Source organism: Apodemus sylvaticus, chromosome 12 (assembly GCF_947179515.1).
Source record: "Apodemus sylvaticus chromosome 12, mApoSyl1.1, whole genome shotgun sequence".
In the NCBI taxonomy this organism is placed as follows: Eukaryota; Metazoa; Chordata; class Mammalia; order Rodentia; family Muridae; genus Apodemus; species Apodemus sylvaticus.
This window is the reverse complement of record NC_067483.1, coordinates 103,179,186-103,201,436: the sequence shown is the minus strand read 5'-3', so window position 1 is coordinate 103,201,436 and position 22,251 is coordinate 103,179,186. Positions and strand designations below refer to the sequence as shown.

Genomic DNA, 22,251 nt, shown 5'->3' with positions numbered 1-22,251 from the left:
AGATGCTGAAGATTCCATAGAAACCATGGACTCAACAGTTAAAGAAAATGCAAAATGCAAAAAGCTTGTAACCCAAAATATCCGGGAAATCCAGGACACAATGAGAAGACCAAACCTAAGGATTATAGGCATAGATGAGAGTGAAGATTTACAACTTAAAGGGCCAGCAAATATCTTCAATAAAATTATGGAAGAAAACTTCCCTAACCTAAAGAGAGAGATGCCCAGGAATATACAAGAAGCCTACAGAACTCCAAACAGACTGGACCAGAACAGAAATACTTCCCGTCACATAATAATCAAAACACCAAATGTTCTAAACAAAGAAAGAATATTAAAGGCAGTAAGAGAAAAAGGGCAAGTAACATATAAAGGAAGACCTATCAGAATCACAGCAGACTTTTCACCTGAGACTATGAAGGCTAGAAGGTCCTGGGCAGATCTCATGCAGACTCTAAGAGAACACAAATGCCAACCAAAACTACTATATCCAGCAAAACTCTCAATCACCATAGATGGAGAAACTAAGATATTTCACGACAAAACCAAGTTTACCCAATATCTATCCACAAACCCAGTCCTAAAAAGGATAATAGGAGGACAACACCAATACAAGGAGGGAAACTTCACCGTGCAAAAAGCAAGATAGTAACCTTTCATCAAACCCAAAAAAAGTTAACCAATCAAATTTAAAAAATAACGTCAAAAATGATAGGAAGTAACAATCACTATTCCTTAATATCTCTTAACATCAATGGACTCAATGCCCCAATAAAAAGACACAGACTAACTGACTAGATACATAAACAGGACCCTACATTTTGCTGCTTCCAGGAAACACACCTCAGGGTCAAAGACAAACACTACCTTAGAGTAAAAGGCTGGAAGACAATTTTACAAGCAAATGGTCCCAGGAAACAAGCTGGAGTAGCCATTTTAATATCAGATAAAATTGACTTTCAACCCAAAGTCATCAAAAGAGACTCTGAGGGACACTTCTTGCTGATCAAAGGAAAAATACAACGAGAAGAACTCTCAATCCTGAACATCTATGCTCCAAATGCAAGGGCACCCTCTTTCATAAAAGAAACTTTATTAAAACTCAAAGCACACATTGCAACTAACACAATAATTGTGGGTGACTTCAACACTGCACTTTCCTCAATGGACCGATCAGGAAAACAGAAACTAAACAAAGACACAATGAAACTAATTGAAGCTTTGGACCAATTAGATTTCACCGATATATATAGAACATTCTATCCTAAAACAAAAGAATATACCTTTTTCTCAGCACCTCATGGTACCTTCTCCAAAATCGACCATATAATTGGTCACAAGACAGACCTCAACAAATATAAGAAGATAGAACTAATCCCATGCCTCCTATCTGATCACTATGGAGTAAAAGTGGTCTTCAATAGCAACAGAAACAATAGAAAACCCACATACACGTGAAAATTGAACAATACTCTACTCAATGATACCTTGGTCAAGGAAGAAATAAAGAAAGAAATTAAAGACTTTTTAGAACACAATGAAAATGAAAACACAACATACCCAAATCTATGGGACACAATGAAAGCAGTGCTAAGAGGAAAACTCATAGCCCTGAGTGCCTCCAAAAAGAAAATGGAGAGAGCATACATTACCAGCTTAATGACACACCTGAAAGCCCTAGAACAAAAAGAAGCTATTTCACCCAGGAGGAGTAGAAGGCAGGAAATCATCAAACTCAGGGCCGAAATCAATCAAGTAGAAACAAAGAGAACCATACAAAAAAATCAACAAAACCAGGAGCTGGTTCTTTGAGAAAATCAACAAGATAGATAAACCCTTAGCCAGACTGACCAAAGGGCACAGAGAAAGTATCCAAATTAACAAACTTAGAAATGAAAAGGGAGACATAACAACGGAAACTGAGGAAATCCAAAAAATCATCAGATCCTACTACAAGAGCCTGTACTCAACACAACTGGAGAATCTGGAGGAAATGGACAATTTCCTTGACAGATACCAAATACCAAAATTAAATCAGGACCAACTAGACCATCTGAACAGTCCCATAAAGCCTAAAGAAATAGAAGGAGTCATAGAAAGTCTTCCAACCAAAAAAAGCACAGGACCAGATGGTTTCAGTGCAGAATTCTACCAGACCTTCAAAGAAGAGTTAACACCAATACTCTTCAAACTATTCCACAAAATAGAAACAGAAGGAACCCTACCCAATTCCTTCTACGAAGCCACAATTACGCTGATACCAAAGCCACACAAAGATCCAACAAAGAAAGAGAACTTCAGACCAATTTCCCTTATGAACATCGATGCAAAAATACTCAATAAAATTCTTGCCAACCGAATCCAAGAACACATCAAAACGATCATCCACCATGATCAAGTAGGCTTTATCCCGGGAATGCAGGGTTGGTTCAATATACGGAAATCCATCAATACAATCCACTACATAAACAAACTCAAAGAACAAAACCACATGGTCATTTCATTGGATGCTGAAAAAGCATTTGACAAAATTCAGCATCCTTTCATGCTTAAAGTCTTGGAGAGAACAGGAATTCAAGGCCCATACCTAAACATAGTAAAAGCAATATATAGCAAACCGGTAGCCAGCATCAAACTAAACGGAGAGAAACTTGAAGCAATCCCACTGAAATCAAGGACCAGACAAGGCTGCCCCCTTTCTCCTTATCTTTTCAATATTGTACTTGAGGTACTAGCTCGGGCAATTCGACAACATAAGGAGGTCAAAGGGATACAAATTGGAAAGGAGGAAGTCAAACTATCATTATTTGCAGACGACATGATCGTCTACCTAAGTGACCCAAAGAACTCCACTAGAGAGCTCCTACAGCTGATAAACAACTTCAGCAAAGTGGCAGGTTATAAAATCAACTCAAGCAAATCAGTGGCCTTCCTATACTCAAAGGATAAGCAGGCTGAGAAAGAAATTAGGGAAATGACCCCCTTCACAATAGCCACAAACAGTATAAAGTATCTTGGGGTGACTCTTACCAAACATGTGAAAGATCTGTATGACAAGAACTTCAAGACTCTGAAGAAGGAAATGGAAGAAGACCTCAAAAAATGGGAAAACCTCCCATGCTCATGGATCGGTAGAATCAATATAGTTAAAATGGCCATTTTGCCAAAAGCAATATACAGATTCAATGCAATACCCATCAAAATCCCAACTCAATTCTTCACAGAGTTAGAAAGAGCAATTATCAAATTCATCTGGAACAACAAAAAACCCAGGATAGCTAAAACTATTCTCAGCAACAAAAGAAAATCTGGGGGAATCAATATCCCTGACCTCAAGCAATACTACAGAGCAATAGTGTTAAAAACTGCATGGTATTGGTACAGTGACAGGCAGGAGGATCAATGGAACAGGATTGAAGATCCAGAAATGAACCCACACACCTATGGCCACTTGATCCTCGACAAAGAGGCTGAAAACATCCAATGGAAAAAAGATAGCCTTTTCAACAAATGGTGCTGGTTCAACTGGAGGTCAGCATGCAGAAGAATGCGAATTGATCCATCCTTGTCTCCTTGTACTAAGCTCAAATCCAAATGGATCAAGGACCTCCACATAAAGCCAGACACTCTGAAGCTAATAGAAAAGAAATTGGGGAAGACCCTTGAGGACATCGGTACAGGGAGAAAGTTTCTGAACAGAACACCAATAGCGTATGCTCTAAGAACAAGAATTGACAAATGGGACCTCATAAGGTTACAGAGTTTCTGTAAGGCAAAGGACACCATCAAGAGGACAACCCTATTAAAAATGGGGTACAGAGTTAAACAAAGAATTCTCACCTGAAGAACTTCGGATGGCGGAGAAGCATCTTAAAAAATGCTCAACTTCATTAGTCATTAGGGAAATGCAAATCAAAACAACCCTAAGATTTCATCTTACACCAGTCAGAATGGCTAAGATTAAAAATTCCGGAGACAGCAGGTGTTGGAGAGGGTGCAGAGAAAGAGGAACACTCCTCCACTGCTGGTGGGGTTGCAAATTGGTACAACCACTCTGGAAAGCAGTCTGGCGGTTCCTCCGAAAACTGGGCACCTCACTTCCAGAAGATCCTGCTATACCACTCCTGGGCATATACCCAGAGGATTCCCCACCATGTAATAAGGATACATGCTCTACTATGTTCATAGCAGCCCTATTTATAATTGCCAGATGCTGGAAAGAACCCAGGTATCCCTCAACAGAAGAGTGGATGCAAAAAATGTGGTATATCTACACAATGGAGTACTATTCAGCCATTAGAAACAATGAATTCATGAAATTCTTAGGCAAATGGATGGAGCTAGAGAACATCATACTAAGTGAGGTAACCCAGACTCAAAAGGTGAATCATGGTATGCACTCACTAATAAGTGGTTATTAACCTAGAAAACTGGAATACCCAAAACATAATCCACACATCAAATGAGATACAAGAAGAAAGCAGGAGTGGTCCCTGGTTCTGGAAAGACTCAGTGAAACAGTATTTGGCAAAACCAGTACGGGGAACTGGGAAGGGGTGGGAGGGAGGACAGGGGAAGAGAAGGGGGCTTACGGGACTTTTGGGGAGTGGGGGCTAGAAAAGGGGAAATCATTTGAAATGTAAATAAATTATATCGAATAAAAAAAATAAAAAATAAAAAAAAAAGAAATTGTATAGAGTAACTATTTACCCAAAGTCAGAGCAACCAACTTCTTGCTTTCAACAAAGGAGTGTTTTTAATATAATGAAGATCCAGGCTTCCCTGGTCATGAGAGAACCTGGAATATATTATACATGCGTGAATGTGGCCAGGATGCAGGATATGGGATGTGCTTCCTATCAACAGATTAACACTTCATTTCTATTACTCTAATCTCACCTCAGGCTGTGAACACTTTCTTTTTCTTATTTGAACAACAATGGTGCATGAAAAAAACCAAGCTGACAGGCAGGCTGGGTTCATTAAAAGCATGAGGCCTTTATTCCCATCACACATCTCACCTGTAGGAAGCCAGGGCTCTGGTTTCCAGGCTGCTCCTGAACAAGCCCTCCCAGATGCTGGATGGCTGACACTCCCTACCCTCCCTTTTACATAACGTACAATAAAGATCACAAATAAAGCAGAAATAAGAAAACTCTTCTCCATCATATACTGCTTAGCACATAACAGCATTGGCAACATATTTTAAGATACACTCTCTCCCATGATTACTTGCCAAAGGCAAGAGAACAAGGCAAGATAGCTGTTAAGGGAAAAAGCACGACATCACAGGTGTGAGCTCACATCTCAATGTGGTGTCTCTTTCTTAGTTTAATTTTTACTTGGAATTTAAAGCTTAAAAACATGACAGTTGCTTCTAGAAAATGGCATTTCTGTGTTTGGTGAAAATGGCCATTCACAAAACAAGAAACAACCACACCAGTTCTCAATCAATGACAGCTGGCTTCATTAAAAAAGCTAGGCTCCTATCTCTGAGGCAAGGCTCTATGTTCACTCACAGCACAGGAGGGAGGAACATGCTTAGGAACACAAAGTTACATAATCTAAAGCACCATCCTATCTCTAGTGGGGATGCTTGTCTGTGGTGCTCCTTCTGTATGTAAACTCATATAGTCCTTGCATTTGAGGCAGCTATTAACAAATCCTCAACATTCCCAAAATAAATAATGTAAACGCCTTCAACCAGACAATCTAACAGTCCTACACTGCCTCTTTGTCTACATATCATGTAGTATAAGTGTACAACTGCATGGCAATACTAGATTTGTAACATTTTCTATAGAAAAGCAATAAGACTTTGTCCCTAAAGTCCAGAGAAGGACTTCAGTTTCAGTTCTATCTGAAACTCTATCTTTATATATTAAAAAATGACAAAGAAAAAACAGTATTGCATATTGTCCTGGTAACCTAGCTGAGTCTGCATTAGGTTCAACAGGAAGTCAAAAATCATCATGCTTCCAGGGGTCATCACTGAAGGAGAAACTCTCATGAATATAATCATAACGTAATGTCGTAGCATCTTACAAAGCAGCAACCCTGATCCACTGCCCTCTGGAACTGGCAGAGGGCACATCAGTGGGCAGTTTTCTGTGCTCAGGCCTACTCAGGTGTCCGACACAGCCATCCTAATGGCATACCTCAGTGATATCTTCCTTGCTTTTAATTGTAATGGAAGGAGAGAAGAAACATTATTAAAACTCTGCTAATGGAGACTCTCGTTTTAATATTAGTTTTGTTATTATGTTAAGCCAGCTGAAAGTAATTATTTTTGTCAGATAAAATACTCATTATCCTGAAGTTTTTCTTTTCAAACCCCCAGTTCAGATGCAATGATATCAAGTGTAAATCCTAAAGAATTGTCTGGAGAACCAATAGCCACCTTAATAAAGTTGAAAAAATCCACAGCAGCCACATACAAGCACACAGGTAAATACCAGAAGTTTTATCTTTCCAATTTACAAAAATGTTTTTGTTCTTGATATTTTTAACAATCTCCATGCCTTTTTAAGACAATGAGTTAAATGTATTACATACAAAAACAATGATGAATCCCCACATGTAGGACATATGTTTTAAATATGTTTCTTAATAGTGTGTTTATTCTGGCCCTGCTATCATTTCGATTGTTCCTTTCAAAGTCTGAGCTTTTAGCTGCAGTTGACCCCTGTCACATCTCCTGATAGTCACCCTGTTCTTTATAGCTTTTCCTACTTCTAAGAAGATATTCTTGTGTGGTGTTAAGTCCAAGTATATAAAATGATAAACTAAGACCAGCTTCTAGAGAAAAGAAAGCAAATTTTCTTTGCCTCCATCTTTCTCATACAGGTTAAGGGTCAAACTGAACATCTATCAGTAGCACCTCTGAGTGACAAGCCCTAGGTGCACGGCCAACCCTGATTTAAAACACTCACCTGTAGTAAAACAAGGATAGTCCCGTCACCGACATGTTTGTATGTGAGGGTAGCACCACATTCCTGAACTTATCAAAATGACAGATTGGCAAAAGGATACCTGATTCAATAGTAGTTACCTTCAAGCACATTTTAATTCCTTTGCATTAGGCAAAAGAGAGGCAGTAAAACTAAGGAAGCAATTGTATAATGAGAGAAGCGAAGGTAGAAGAGAGAAATGAAGTTTAAGAAAGAGGAATCGGGGAATAAGAACAAATTAACCTTGTACTAAGGCTATTAGGTAAATGTCTATCAGCCAAACAGGCACAGGAGTCATAACTCAACACCCCTCTCTGACCCAAACACTAAAGGTAGCAGCAAAGTAGCATTACAGTTCCTAAGGATGGATAAATAAGATGTCAGCGGTGCTCGAGGGAATCGCATCAGTGGTTTCAATAAGTAACTTCCTACAATTTAACACTATTCTTCCTTTATAGAGAGAAATGAAAAACTGATGGACTTAATTAAAGGAAAACAAAGGATATTATATTGTTGTTAAAGGATCAATTCTTTTTCTTAATTAGAATGATGATTAATAAGCGGAGAATTTGATTTCTGAACTCCCTGGTTTGAGTGAGGCATTGTTTCCCTGTAGTACTCCCATTAAGGAGGGCTGTGACTGCAGAAGGAGACAACGCTCTCTCATCCCCACACACCATGGCACAAAACGCTGTGCGCTGTGTCCCATCGAGAGGACCCAGTACTCTGCCCTCACCCATGCCAAGTCCAGTCATGGGTGAGCGTACACTATGAAATGTGTGAGGTTTCCAACAGGGAAGGTACGAATTGAAAAAACAATCAATACTTTTTTTTTCCTATTCTCTAAACTTCCTTTTAAGCCCAGGGAGGGAGACATGGTACAGGAAAGGCTCAGGGGGAACTGTGGGCCGCAGTCACAGCTCCCACACCATCTTAGTGATGTCATAGCACATACTCTTTCTTTTTCCCAGGATAATTTTTTCCATCCTGTTTCCTTCTGTATTCTTTATCAGTTTGTCTTCTAAGACACTCCTGCTTTTTGTTTTGTTTATACAACAGAACCTAAAGGCTGCTGTTCCTACTCTGCCCCTCTTCCTTTACTTCTCTTAAGCTTATTAGAAGTCAAAGTTCCTCCAAAGGGTATTTGACTCCTCTTGCCTCTAATCCCAGGTGCTTCAGTGGATGAGGGGAACCACGCAAAATGTGGACACCAGCTGCTCTTCTGCAAATAAGAATGGCATCAGCTCTGGCAGATGTGTGTGACATCAATCATTTCCTACAACCCCAAACACTCTTCTGGCCAAAGCCTGGAGAACCGTGGTTAGTGACCAGCAAACATGTGTCATAAAAGGAACGAGCATGTCTGTACATGGAACAAAGCCTATGCTTCCACACACATCACATTAGATGCCAAACCTTCCAAAGGAAAGAACTCCTGGGACAGTTATATCCCAATGTTCCTTCAATAACAAAGAACAGTGAGTTCTAGAGAAAATGGGTTTCACTGAAAAAGGTATTCCCATGATTCACCAATTCAGTTTTCCCTACTGCACAGAGTTCTCTCTATATACTCTGGGGGAAAGGAGTTCACACCTAAAGCAATTTAACCACCATAGTTCACTTTTGAATACAGGGTAAAGGCAAAGGCAAGCTCCAATTTCCTCTCTTTATACTTTATATATATTCTAGTCCACATTACCAAGTTAGCTATTGACAGGCATTATCTACATACTAACTGAAGACTGACCAGAGCCATGTCCACTGTGTCTGCCTTTAAATAAGTGTGTGCAATGTGTAAGATGGAAAAGAAGAAACCCTAGGGTTTTGTTTTTCACTGAAGTATGTGACGCCATCTCACTATCTGTAAAGGGCTGTTCCTTTGGAATCAGCTCCTGTGTCACAGCGACCTGGCAAACTTGAATGCTTTCACTATCACTGGAATCCTTGCAATCCTGCCTTGGCTGTGACCCATTCATATTTGTCCCAACTTCCCAGAGATGTCTTGCTCAGCATCTAATTAGTAAGGGAAGAATCGTCATGGCGCTTATCCCTGACATAGGCGTAGGACGCTATGTTGTGGTGGAAGCCTAAGTCTGTCCTGTTACATTAATCAATTTCCATAAAGCTACTTGGGTACAGATAACAGAGATATTGAAAGAAGTAATTTCAAAATTCATTTGAAGTGCTACGTGTTGAAAATAAGCTTTAAATTGGTGAATGAGTTTATTCGCGTGTATACACATCTGAGGATCTATTTGTGCATGTTTCATTACAATAACTCACACGTGGAATATCATACATACAAGGCCTACGCCATTACCATTTCATTATACAGTATGCAGAGCTGTTAGTGGGGCCTGCATGTTCACACCAAGTTGGAAGTAAAGGCTGACACACAGGGACTCACCTCTTTACCACAATTTCTAATTCAATACTGCTATGACAATTATCCAAATATTCCTACTTGTGTGCTACAATATTAAAGTGAATGTCAAGGCTTACATTTTAATTTCAATATGTACCTATCATTAACAGTTCAAAATAAAGCACATCATCTCTCAAGTTAGAGGAACTGAGAGGTGGCAGCATGCTAATTCAACAAGCTAAAACTATTTGCCACCAAATATAAACACCTATTTTAACATAAAGGTAAGTTTTGTCAAGTTAATCCTTTTTAAGTATGCTGTGATTACCCAAATACACCAACTATAAGAAGGAAATACTAAAAAGGAAGAGAGAAAAAATAGAGAGGGAAACCTAGAAATGGATGCTGCCTCACAATGAAAGTCATTTTCAAAGGCCACTAACTATCAACTGCCTTACTCGTAGCTCTGATTAAATAAGACTATTCATCCTATGTAAAAGGGATGTGTCCAGTTTTGAGGAGAAGCTTTAGAATAAAAATATATTGTATGAACTTCAAAGAACAACCAAGCCACCCACAGCACATATTTTAGATACGCGGCAAACATGAAATACTATATATGAATCTTTAAAATTGTTATAGATGTTCAAATTATTTTTGGAGGGTTAGAAATCAGAAAAGAAAACACACATCATTCCCATTTTGACTACAAATCCTATGACTGGAACTGTGTTTGTCCTCACAAATTGAAAATACTAAAAGACTACTGGAAGAAAAATTTGTATTGAGCACTCTTGTAAATGATTTCCAAAAATATTATTATATATTTCTTATATATCTTTTAATCATTTCTCAGAAGTGCTAGATTTTATACTAGTCAAAAAGTTTACTCTGTCATATCTCTGGTGAGCAGATGGTCTGGTAGTAATGTAAATCACTGATATAATTTTTAGCTTTCTCGATTTTGTCCCTCACCTATCTAGGAAATGATTTCTCTGGTGATAACTAACACATCATGCTAATGAGAGAATCTAATACACAACAGAAAAAAATGTCACTACTAATAATATTTGCATGAAGTTAAATAAAGCAACTGTAAAAGAATGTCAGACAGTTGTTCTTTAATAAGACACAGTTTCACAATGAAATTATGTTGTTAATTTTGTTACATCATTGGGTGAATCCTAAATTACTCCATAATAACTTGGTATCTTACTCTACTCTGAAAAGAGACCTTATTAAGGGATCTGCATTTTATTTGAAACAGGTTAAGTATACCTGAGCAATAATAAAAGGTATAAATACCTCTGGTAATATGGGAAAAGTACACTATCACCATTATCTGTACAATGTCATTTCTTAAAAAGATTTCAATTAGATCGAACTATACCCACTCTTAGAGGAAGCTATAAGGATTTTATTTGCTACTTTATCAAACGTACAAATTATGTAGAAAAAACAGCTTTCAAAGTATGATTTAAAAAAAGAAAACAACCTTCCAAAAGCAAACTCCTTTCTCCTACCACCCCTGTCTGTCTTTTTAACAACACCTTACGAGAGTATCCTGAGAAAAATAACCTTTGAGGTTTTAAGAGATAAGGAAAAGGAGAAAATGGTTTTGGACATTATCAATTCATAACTGAATCCAGAACTCTCAGTTACAAAAGTCAACAGCTACACCTCTCAAGTATCTTGCTACAAGAAAATATTATTTTTCTAAACAACAATAACAACAACAAATCATATTGATTTTTAGAGGAATAATCTTTGATTTTAGGGAAAATAGTGTAAGGTAGGGAAATGAAGTCAGGAAGTCCCATTTAAAGCTTTAAGGGGAACAGACTTAACTCCACTGAGTCTGAGTCAAATCATTTGCTAATGTTAGATAAAGGAAAGATTTACAGTTAAGGAAATCTAACTTTGTTCAGGGGAAATGCAAGATACAGATTGTTCCATGCCTCTGCCTAGCTTACGTTTAGAAGACACAGGCCTAGATTATCCAACTTCAGCGTTCATCAGATTCCCAAGCATACATTTTTCTGTAGCTAACATCATATGTGGTGAGTTCTCTATAGCTAAGTCTTTAAACATCTTTTACTGGCTCTAGTAGTCAGTTTTGTCCAATGCTTAACAAGATAGTCAAGGAAATATTAATTTTTATTCTACTATAGAAAACTGTGAAAAACTGTACTTAAAAGATTTCATTCACTCTATGAACTGAATTTTTACTCAGAGATTAAAATAATCAAGCAGAAAAGCCTCTTTTATCCTAAACAATTATATATATAGAATTGTACATATTTGATCAAATTAGAAAAAACCTTTTTTATCTTTAGCAAAAGGTGGCTTAATGTGGATATTGAAACTATTATTCTTCAAAACTGTTGACTTTTAAGAGAGCATTTCAGGAATCATTCCCTCCCCCCACCCTATCCCCCATGCACACACTCTGTCCCACTCACACTGAACCAGCACTGCTGACCCACTACCCATAAGGAAAACAAAAACATTAGGCATGCACAGCACAGGCTTATATTTAGGCAGATTTTGAATTTAAGACTACACACTCTGAAATGGCATCTTGAAAGAGAAAGAAAAGCACATCTACACATGTAAACATATACTCTTCTTAGATGACTTTCAACATGCACAAAAGGTAAACATTTAGTAACTATGAAAGTAAATGGGAAGCTAAGCATCACCAAAACAACACCAAAACAACAACAACAACACAAAAAAAACCAAAATAATAACAAACTACAGCTAAATGGTTGATTTACAATACTTTTTAAGTTTGTGATTTTCATCCTTTGTCATAGTGTTCTGTGTGATAATCTGTTCATCAAGCATAAAGGCCTTCCCTGTGTCTATTCTCACAGGCACCAAGGCTCACAGTCCACATACATTCATACAGGTACACAAGCAAACACACAGAAAACACCACAGTGAGCTGATCATACAAGTTTCTCTATGAGGAATTTAAATTATTTTCCTAATTCTGACCTATTTTTATGTAATTTGCTTTTATTTCTTTTAGTCCTAAATGTTTTGCATCACTTAAAGTCTCCTTAGATGCAAATCTACTTGGAAATGGGCTCATGCCAAAGTAGCAATCTAACACATCTATGTGGTTCAATAGCCATTTATCAATTGATCATTATCTCTATCTGTTTTATTAACTCTTTTTTCACTAGATGGAAAAACCTAAAGCAACCTAACCTTTCACAGCATGCATGTACATACACACAACTCAAGGAAAACCCGGATTGGTGATATCTAAATTTTAAAGTGGGGCACAAGTTATTAGATTCTAAGGTTAGTGAAAACACACTCTGTTCCAACCACAAGAGAGCCACCCAGACAGAAAAGTGCTTCAGAAAAACATCTCGAAAAGTGTTCTGCAGAGACAAGCAGCATCTCTGTCAGACAAGAAAGGAACTTTTCAGTGTGAAAAAAAAAAAGGATTGCACATAAAGAGTTGCTTACTGGGCTTATGTTGATTGCATTTAAATCCCAGCTTACTGGATCAGCAGTTATCAGGGTCCCTCTGCAGGATGTCAAATACACCTTATTCAAACACATTTCTCCTATCTAAAACTGTCTGATAAAACTGTTTACCAATTAAATGTTCAAGAGCCGGGCTTTAAGCACTTTCTTTGGCAATTGTTATTTCTAAACTTGTGGCAGTTTACAGCCTTGAAAGTAGTTTTATTTCATTACCAAACATTTTAAAATCTACCCCAAAGTATTCAATTTCCCCGAACTCTTACATACAAAAGAGCAGTTGCAGTTATTTTAAAAGAGTGGGGCAAGACCAATCTTTTAAACAACTGCCATCTACTTAACATCCCAGTATATTTGTTAGTACTACTTTGGTGCTGCATGGAAGATAAACTAACTCTTGCTTTGTATGGGTTTGGGGTAGGCTTCTGAAAAGCAAGACGTGTCTAGAAGGGAGGCACCAAGGGAACTTCCCTCCCTCACTTGAGCACAGTCCAAGAGGAAAGTTTCTGGGTTGTTTCCCCTTTGCCTCCTCTTACCCTCGCTCCCCCGCGGAGCCAGAGAGCCTGCAATTGTGCAAGAGGAGCCCGGTACGCAAGGCGCAAATCACCGAGCGCTGTGGGTGATTAATGATCGGTCCGCTGCTGCCCTGGCACTCTCCGGGCAGCACTCCCGGCATGGCAGCAGCCGAGCTGCTGGCGGCTGAGCGAGAAGCGGCTCTGGGAGAACTCAGGGGCAGCGCCGCCGAGTGTGAGTGCACTGGTGGCGGGCGGTGGCAAGCCGAGGGGGGGGGGGGGGGAGAGCGAAGGCACCGAGCCACCGAGAGCCAGAATGGAGGCCGAGAGCAAGCCTGAGTGCAGCCTGCCGCCCTTCAGCTTGACCCGGCCGTCAGGGAAGCCTGCACAGCCTCGCTCAGGTCTGAGTCCAGCTGCTCCAGACACCAGAAGTCAAACCCGCTGCTGTGAGGGGCCCACGCTTTATGACTGTTCAGTTGCAAGACCTACTTCCAGACAGCAGACACTTTGACCAAGTCTTTCACAGTCAGAAAGATACATTTGTTGAGTGGCTTTTTCTCTTTTTCGCGGGAAACAAAGAAATAAATTAAGGCAGGGCTCAGGCTGCACACGGTGAAACTTTGCAACAAATGCCTTTGCTTTCTCTAACTTCGATGTCCTTTCCCCCCTTTTCCTTAAAGAGCCCTTGGGGAAGCCATGAAGTAACACTGCACATTCCAGTAACACAGAAATGACAATATATATATTTTTTTAATTTCAAAAACATTTAGAAAGAAAAGTAGCAGGAAGAAAAGGGCACATAACAACTGGAGGTTTCTTTTAAAAAAAAATGAAAGAAAAAGTAACTTGCCTGTTGGGACATTCTGAATAAGAGGTTAGTATCAGAGTTTTGCCATGTCCCCATGAACCCTGGTCCAGCCGCAGTCATTCTGGTTCCGAACTGCATGGAGTTGTCAGTACAGGAGTCTCTTAAAGTCAAGTCTCTTGCCCTCTTTGGCTCTCTATCTCTCTGTGTGTCTCTTTCTCTCACATCCACTTCTGCCTCTTCTGACTGAAAAGTGAAGGTGGATTTTTTGAGCTTCTTGGCAGCCAGTAGCAGGAGTACAGTGTAGGTAAGAAGCTGGCTGAACTGTGCATTTTATTTGGGAAGGGGGAGATCTGGGGGAGGGGGGGTCAGAGCTTCCTTCGCACCTTCTTCACAGATATCCCTATCATTTATGCATAGATTGTGACTCCCCTAGCTTGCCTCTGCTCAGTTTAACAGCTGCCTGTCAGGTGCGCAGGCAGCACTGGAGACCCAACCATCACTTCAAACCCTCTGCCACTGCATGTCATTGGACAGCAGAGCTAGGAGTCAACTGCACTGTTCCAATGTCAGGCACCAAATGACACTGTACTAACCCCCCTCCAGATACACAGACACACACACTGGTGCATACTCCACGGACTGCCACCATCACCATCCACAAGGCCAGGGAAAGCCAGGGCTCTTCCCTGGGAATTTTCGCCAACAATGCTTTCTGCTGTAACATGTTATATCCAGCACCAGTCCTTTCTTTAACACTTGCAAAACTATGACACTTAAATATTTTTAAGTAAACTGGAAGCAAGTGAAGTATTCATCTGGAGGAGAACATAAAGTTTGCTCAGTGGCTTTTTAAATATTAGCTGCCACAAGTCACACTGTAATGCTGGGGCTATTTATATCCACATATAAACTCATAGGGAAAATAAAATACAGAGATTTGACCTTATATTATAAAGGGTGAACAAGCAAAGCTACCAGTTAAACATGGAAGATGTACATTAAACATATGCAAAAATAAATATATATCACTTAATACCCAGCACCTCAGGCCATTAATTACCAAATGGAAGGTTAAGTAAAGAGACACTGAAGGAAGAGAAGAAAAATGAATACCTTTTCTTAAAGCTCACATGCAGAATAAAATCCTTTGTTAAAGTTCTCAGGTAAGACATCTACATCAACCTTTTAAATCATAAAAAAAGGGCAAAAGATGAAGAAAAAAAGAAACCTGTCCTATTTCAGGCAAAAAGTAATGCATATAAAAATGCCATTTTTCATTTACAACCTCTATGGAAAATTCTATAATGTTTCCTTGCCTGATGAAATATAACCCTGATAGCAGGTCATATTTTTAATTAAACCAGTTTTAAAACAAAACAACCATTTGTTAAATAGTATTTATCTCCCTTATTTATGGAAAAAGCAGAACTGAACAAAATCCACTGTACATAAACACTGTAACTTCAAAATGGAAAGCTAAATTCATGCCATCTCTAAAAGTAGTCAGCAGGAAAAAGCCATCCTTCCTAAACTTAAAATGTAAGGAACATTAATCTTCAGCCACTTACAAATACTGAGGACAAATGTAGCACTCTGTTCGCTCCTTCTTAACGAAAGAATAACAATAAACCTTCCTCTCAGAAACAACAGAAGAAACAGAAAAGCGTTTCGATGGCAGCCTGTGTCATTAGTGGACAATGAGAAAAGATGAGCAACCGTACACTATGTTGAAACAAATGTGCCTTCCCTTCTAGAACTGACATCTCCTGAAAGCTGTTCTGTTAAACTTCCCTCTAGTTCACCACCATTAAGCACAAAAAAGTCTCAAAAGAAGCAAATTCAGTATCTGAAAGGAGACAAACAAGAACCCAAAGAATTGTTGCCTTAAAATATATTAAGTCCACCTGTGGTCAATAAAAATATTCTTTCGAGGGGGAGGGCGGGAAAAGCCCCTATGAGTCAGTTGTCAACGGTGACTGTACCTTTACTGCTATTACCCACTTAACTCCCTCTAAAATTTGCTAGCCTCTTGATTTCTGAAGTGGCACTCAGAGCCTCAGTCAAGCTGCCCGCTCAGCTCCTGACCTTCCCACTAATGGCTGTTATTTGTGGGAGGCTTAAGTACACTGTCAACAGCAAGCTTCCTCCTCGCTCCCCTCAAGCACTGTTGTATCCTCTGCCTGCATGTTCTCTCTGGCCTCTTCTGCTTCCTCTCCCTCTCTCCTCGTCCTTCCCCCTCCTTCCCCACTCTCCCTCACTCCCTCTTCCTATTTTTCCAGCCCCACCCCATTTTCTCAGTTCTGAGATCCTCTTCTTTCCCAGGTATTTCCCCTAACTCCCACACATGCAGGCACGAACGAACGAACACACACACACACACACATACACACACACACACACACACACACACCATACCACACCACACCACAACACAACACAAAAATCAACTGGCATGCAGCAGCAAGCACCTGCAGTAATAGACTCTTTTATTAAAACTGTTATTCTGCAAGAATTGAAATTCCCCAGGGATCGGGCCATGTCAAAGTCGATATAATTAACTAGAGGCTCAGCAACGGATCAATTACCAGACAAGCAAGTGATAGTGAAATCAATGAAAGATCATCAGCCACATTATCAGTGTTGCAGCTCATTAGGGCAAAACTGAGAAATGTGCTCAATGGAAGCCCAAGCAAGGTGGCATTACAAAACAAAGGGCTAATTTGGAGACCCTGCTGTGAACAATCTGTAAGGGAATTAGCCTTTTTCCCCCTAAACTGCACAGCTCCATAACTAAATGTGACAGACTGAGAGAAGCAGTTTATTAAGACACCAACCCCAAGTTTATTTAGTTCATAAACTCTCTCCTAGAAAATCAATATAGTCTGTACATACAGGGTTATTAGGTTGACTAGCTAATACATCCAAATCTGCTATGCCCAGCCACCGTCCTCTGACAAAATGCTACCCAGAGTATGCAAACCGGTCTCTCTCAGACTGCAAGGTCTAACCGAACAAGTCTGCAGCAAAACTATTACCTAAATATTCCTGCCGTAGCCACGCCTTAAAAACACCAGGATAGCCTCGTAAGATTCACAAGAAAAATCACAACAATTACACAGTACTGTACCTCCTAGATGGATTTTATCAAACAAAATTTTAGTTAATTCCTAAAATCAGTTAAAAAAAAAAGTAAAAGCTTCATTATAACAACAGACACCAGTCCAAAGAGTTAGTTATATATAAACATGCTAAAGTACAAACCTTGAATGTTTATTTATGTTTTGTTTATTATGTTTAATATCATTTTTTAATAAATTTTAGAAAATAAAATTCTGACTCCTATAGAAATTCCCAAAATATGTTATGTGAACTTGCCATCCATTTCCATAGGGAAATGTAGAACCTTGATGCTTTTCTAGCCAGTAAGAGACTTGAATTGTTTTCTAGAGACTCAGGTCCAAGACAAACAACAAAACCAAGGCACCAAGACATCTCCTGAGGCTTTCCATTGGCTCAACATTCTGTAGATTACAGAATAACCCTCTGAAATCCTTTGTATCCAAGTTATTTACAAGTAGGCCATGGGGATAAACATCATTTTCACAATTATTGCTTTCTTCCTGATTCAAAGTCATGTACTTCAGATTAGGGGATCAAAATCTGAAAGGTCACGTGACACTCCTCACAGTCCGAGACTGAGAGTTAGGCTGTGTACACTGAGATGTCCACCAAGGAGCTCTCAAGGTCCTGAAAAAACTGTAGAACTAGGAGTAACTAACTCTTCTTCATAACACACAGCAGTAACACACACACACACACACACACACTCACATACATACAACTCTGAAATACTTTTACAACAGTAACATAAGACCAGGAGACTGGACAAGGTTAGGGTAAGCAGCTCTGGAAATAACTAATGATGTTTTAACACTTACAATGTTTTTATTTTTTATTTATTTTTTAAAAAAAAACCTGTACTAGTAACATGCCATCAGTATACTCAACTGGCTTCAAATTCTAAATCCTAAATGTTAATTTTAGAAAATAGTTTAAATTCAATTTACAGATGCTACAATTACACATTTGTTTTTATCTGGTATTTATCAAACATTTCACCAGTCATGTTTCTAATAATATTTTTTAAAGTTAAGCATATATACTAACCCTGCACTATCTGCACACTTTGGATAGTAATTAAAAGTTGTAATTATAGGAAATTCATACTTTTAAAAACCTTTTTGCACATAACTACACACTGTGCATGTACCCTCAATGAGATCCAATTAGTTACAAAGAATTTGCATTTCAGTTAGTGTAGGATAACAAGACTACAGGGAGGTGCAGTGCCATCCCACCAACAGAGGAAGGCAGTGTGTTCTTTCCTGTTCGCTCTGTAAGCAGTAATTCCCACAAGTGATTGCTTAGAATGTTACTATCTTTTTAATATTTTGTAGTGAGGTGAATTTGGGTCTTTTCTTTTATTTTCTCAAAAATTACACAGTGATGCAAAAATTAGTCACAGTTACTGACTACTGACAGGCCAAAGAATGCTCTTTTGCATATACTTTTGGAATAAACTAGTTTATTTATTGTGTTGCTTTTTGTTTGTTTGTTTGTTTGTTTATGGGAATATAACCTATCATTTCTTTATATATATTACAATTTTTTTTTTAAAGACAGGGTATCATCATGTAGCCCTGACTGGCCTGGAACTCACTTTATTGACCAGGTTGATTTTGAGAGATCTGCCTGCCTCTGCCTCTCCAGTGCTAGGATTAAGGGTGAGCTCCACCATACCCAACTTTACTTTTCTTCACTGGATTTAATTTCTTCAAAACACAGGGCTTTCTTAAGGTCATTCTGTGACTGGGAACATAGAAGCTATATAAAGGTCGTGGTTCTGTGCTAAGAAACTCAGGCCCTGCACTAAGAAAGCACTTGAAGGCTTTCTTTCTTTCTTTCTTTCTTTCTTTCTTTCTTTCTTTCTTTCTTTCTTTCTTTCTTTCTTTCTTTCTTTCTTTCTTTCCTTCCTTCCTTCCTTTCTCTCTCTCTCTCTCTCTCTCTCTCTCTCTCTCTCTCTCTCTCTCTCTCTCTCTCTTTCTTTTTTTTCCAGTTTTTTTTCCTCCCTAGCTAGGGCTACAACGTAAATCCTGAACAAATATAAAATAAATGTATGGCTTGTGCACACAGTTTAAGAAGCATCCGCAGGTGCTCGCTTCGGCAGCACATATACTAAAATTGGAACGATACAGAGAAGATTAGCATGGCCCCTGCGCAAGGATGGCACGCAAATTCGTGAAGCGTTCCATATTTTTTTAGAAAAGGGGAAATCATTTGAAATGTAAATAAATTATATCGAATAAAAAAATAAAAAAAAAAAGCATCCGCAGGACTACTGACAGCTTACAGAACCGCACCTGTGACTCCCTGGGCTCAGTTCTCCCGCTGTTAGCAGACTCTGTAATCTGTAATGACAGTGTACTGGCCTTTGCTCTTCCTTCAGTCACAATTTACTTCCAAAGCTTGGTTAAGTACAGAGCTGGGTTAAAGATCAGTGGTTTTTCATGTGACACACGCTGGTATTCATCTAATGGCTTGTCAAGACAAAACTGTCCCTGTTCTTGCCAAAATAATAAAAATGACGCTCCACATCACCTGAAAATCAGCACTTCCTCGTGGTGGGACAGCTCGAGCTTTCTGTAACTCATCTATTTTATAGAAAAAATATTGCTAACTGGCTATCCACTCTCAGTGTACAGAATCAGGTTGCCATCCTCAAATCTCTTTCCTTCTCAGAACTCTAAGGCAGCCTGTAAACTAGTCACTAATGACATGCGACCTTAACATATAAAGGAATGCTGAAGCTCAGGTTCCTAATGCATTAAGGCACATAACTTAATATATGCAAATTATGCAGGAGCAGCAGGCTGGTCTCAGTCACAGAGGTGGGGCAGGCAACTGAGGAAATGTCATTTTTCTTGAGAATCTGTTGGTCTGTGTGGAATGCTAACAGATGTGTTAAGTGGGAAAAAAAGGAGAAAGAACTAATGAAGGAAAACTCCTCTGAACAGATATTTCCCTCACTTACATACTCCTAAGGAAGAAGGTTGACAGCCACCCTTTCCCCTAGTGAAGCCTGCCACCCTTTCCCCTTGTGAAGCCTGACACCCCTACTTTATTGTGCCATTTCTTTTCAGACACAAAGTTAAGGAGGAACAAATTTGGTTCAATATAAAGAATAGGAAAAAGTAAAGCTAATAAGAATTTCAATTTTAAATTTTAAATAATAATTTCAATTTTAAATTTTAATTTCCACTTCTTTGTTTGCTTTATAATTGTATAGTTATCTATGTTTATACAATTTGATGAGAGGACAGTAAAATATTGTTTCCCTTAACACATATAAACCCAAACATAATGAGTACACAAGCACATCTATGTGCACTCTGTGAAGAAAAAAAGAAATGACATTTAAAAGTACTTCTTAAGATCAAGAGCTGCTTGGTTGATAATGTTGTTCATTTGAAATGTAAATAAGTAAAATAACCAAAAAAGATCATAAAATAAAAAATGATAAATAAAAGATCAAGATCTGAATTATCTTTTCGGTTTTGTTTGGTTGTTACAGGTTTTTTTTGTTTGTGCTCTGTATCGTTTTGTTTTTGAGACAGGTTTTTTTTTCCACATAGCTCTGACTGTCCTGAAACTTACTATGTAGCTCAGCCTGGCCTCAACTCGAACTCACAGAGATCTGCCTGCCTCTATGAATTATCTTCCTTAATGTAAAGATACTCATCGTTAAAATTAAGATTCACCTAATATTTACACCTAAATCTTTGCTTGCCAACTGATTTCCAATTTCTTTCTTTCCATTTCGATCTCTGTAAGAGATGGACAACTGTGTCTCGATTGCCAATGTTCCCAAATGGTAACATCTGGTAATCATGGGTCCTCATGTTTAAATTTTAAGGAACCAGGAAAATATTTCTTATTTAGCAATTGTTTTTCTTGTTTCAGTTTATTCGGTGACTGAGCTGTATGTAGCAGACTGACATGTATGTAGCAGTCTTTAATTCAGGTTAAAAGGATGACGCATGGGCAGGGGGTACATGGGGGTACATGGTGGTTCAGATTTTAATCCCAGCCCTTGGGAGGCAGAGGCAGGCAGACCTCTGTGACTCCCAGGCCACTTTGATCTTTATAGTGAGTTTCAAAGCAGATACGAGTGAGATCCTATCCTCAAAAAGATATATGATTCATGCACGCCAACAACTAAATGTAACCAAGTGTCATGTAAATGATCTAAACTACACGGTCTATTACTCTTTCTATTAAAATCTTTATGGTAAGAATTTAGGTTTAGAGTCCATGAATTAGCTAATTTAAAATTAGCTTAAAGGGTCTTTATGAAAAGGAGAAGAAAAATCTAAATTCATGTTATCATCTTTGATTGGCATCTCAATCCTTCTCCTCCAAGAGTCTGTGTTAGAATTCACTTGTTCCTTCATATTTATAATATTCATATATAACTATATATAAATGCCAGATGGCTTTGACAACCTAGTTGGACATTTCAACATATAGTAGCTTCAGCCAAAACAACCCAAAGATTCCGAGGAATAAGACCATTGTTCAGTTTTTAAGTAAGAGTACCCATGCCTTCATTTATAGTCAGCTTTCTGCCAAACCATTATAGACATACTAAATACTCAGATGTGAACTCACAGGAACACCAATCACATCAGTGCACGAGACATATATAATAGCTGCTATGCACTGAGAGAAGAAAATGGTGACCAATACTGACAGAGAAAACCTTATGCAGTAAAAATATCTTTATGTGACCAGAAAAGGAACACAAGCCCCTTAAATAAGGTTCGAGCTACTTCAGAGAGTGACATTAACATTCCCCTTAGGAAAATATTACCTAGACGCTTTACTGAAAAGGAGAAAATGCTCCAGTTGACACTTGTCTAACTTGCCTGAGATGCTGTGTCTGACACCCTAGTCAGGGCTGAGCGCTGGAATGCACTTCCAGGAAACACTCAAAGGCTATAATCCATGGATGCTAAAGATCAGAAAATGGACAGATGTGGTTAGGTACAGTAG

At 38.7% G+C, this 22,251-nt stretch overlaps 1 protein-coding gene and 1 non-coding gene across 2 annotated transcripts in view; one reads left to right on the top strand and one right to left on the bottom strand.

Annotated features, from left to right (window-relative positions):
* The window catches only part of LOC127697107 (uncharacterized), a 154,823-nt gene that overhangs the window by 68,462 nt on the left and 64,110 nt on the right, over nt 1–22,251 (bottom strand). The window lies entirely within an intron of this gene.
* LOC127698006 (U6 spliceosomal RNA) lies at nt 19,351–19,457 on the top strand. Its single transcript, XR_007980650.1, has one exon. It is a non-coding gene; the product is annotated as a U6 spliceosomal RNA (small nuclear RNA).